Source organism: Zalophus californianus, chromosome X (assembly GCF_009762305.2).
Source record: "Zalophus californianus isolate mZalCal1 chromosome X, mZalCal1.pri.v2, whole genome shotgun sequence".
NCBI lineage: Eukaryota > Metazoa > Chordata > Mammalia > Carnivora > Otariidae > Zalophus > Zalophus californianus.
This window is the reverse complement of record NC_045612.1, coordinates 8,843,836-8,845,480: the sequence shown is the minus strand read 5'-3', so window position 1 is coordinate 8,845,480 and position 1,645 is coordinate 8,843,836. Positions and strand designations below refer to the sequence as shown.

The window sequence follows — 1,645 nt, the reverse complement described above, 5'->3', positions numbered from 1 at the left end:
ACTCATGTGGGCCCATATGAGACCATTAAAACCTGAGCTTCCTGTTTAAGGATACTAGCAATGGTCCCTTCTTGCCTTTGGCCTCTAGGGATGTCCCTTACTTTTTTCCAAGCACACTGTACCTTTAAAAGGATGTTTTCTCTGTTTCTGTGTATTTTTCAGCATAAGGGTTATTAGATTCCCTAATGCATATCTTTAGGAGACAATCAGTGAGAACTTCCTCAAAGTTATTCTTCAGAAATGACAAATTCAGTAAGACCAATTTGTGCTATACATCAGGCAAAACAAACATAAAAAAGAAAAAAGTGCTCCAAACTGCTTTTTACCTTTTACTCTCCTTCCCCACAAAATGATATAGGGTCTGTTATCATCACTAAGAATTCAAGAAAGTGGGTCTGCACAATGTCTAAGGTTTCCAGAAGTTAATTATGACATATAGATATAGATACAGAAACAAAGAAAGCAGAGAGTCCACTTTATTTTTACTCCTGTTGGGATAAGTTCATACCTTCCTCAAAGTCCTTTGTTTCAATCATTTATCTTTTATATATGCCAAGCGGGGAATGGTTGTGGGAAATCACAATGAGACAGAGAAGAGAATAATCTAAGGTAGGCACATTTCTAAAAATGGGATTTAAGCTTCTATAATGAAAAGTACATCAAATTTTTCTAAAAAAAACCTTCTGCATTATGTTTAAAAGATCAGTGGACTATGGTACTTACATGGCCTTATAATGTTTTTTAATTACTTCTAGCTATCTACTCAGTAGAGATTCATGGCTCATTTTCTAATTTTGAAAGCAATCCATTTTTGCCTCAAGCCATACATAGTATTTTTCAGATACCCAGTAAACATGCTAGGTACTGCAAATTAATAATATTAGAATCCATTCTGGGAGGACATTTCCTAAAATATGGTGATTGAGGGTGGGGAACAGCTGTGTTTTTATTAAATCTCACTAGCATATACTTGAAATTTAAAATATTTCATAAATGATGGCCCTTTGGATGTTGTACTTATTTTACCGCTTTTTGACAAAACTTAGTTCCCCATAATTGTCAATGAGTGAATTAATAATACATCTCTTAAAAATTCTGTGTTTAGGGGGCACCTGGCTGGCTCAGTTGGTAGAGCATGTGACTCTTGATCTCAGGGTCATGGGTTCAAGCCCCATGTTGGGCATGGAGCCTACTTAAAAGAAACAAATAAACACTTAAAGATTGCCTGAGACCAACCTACCCCTCTCTGGGCTAACCATTTGGGTAGCTAAACATTTTTATATGCACTAACAAATATATTCTCTTTTTCTAAAACTCTTGCAGTACTACTCATTTGACATTTAACATGCAAAGAGAAGGGAAAAGTATTAAATCCCATTCCAGAATTGTTTTTTCTGTATCTTTATCTCCCCTGTTAGCTGATAAGTTGATTGAGGACATGGGCATATTCTTAAAATTTATACCTTCCACAATATTTAACCTACTTGTCATTTATTCACTAAACATACATTTACTGTGTGACCATTAAAAAAAGTCAGTTTATATGCTTGCTTATTAATTCTATAAGCACGTGTAAACTTTATGTATATCAGAGTAGAATTTGTATTATTCATTAACTCATTCAATTTATTTATTTATATTGGTG

The 1,645-nt window shown here is 34.2% G+C and overlaps 1 non-coding gene across 1 annotated transcript; it reads left to right on the top strand.

Moving 5' to 3' along the window:
* Positions 1-1,110: 1,110 nt before the first annotated feature.
* Positions 1,111-1,183, top strand: TRNAK-CUU. The gene has a single exon. It is a non-coding gene; the product is annotated as a tRNA-Lys (tRNA).
* The last annotated feature ends 462 nt before the right edge of the window (positions 1,184-1,645 follow it).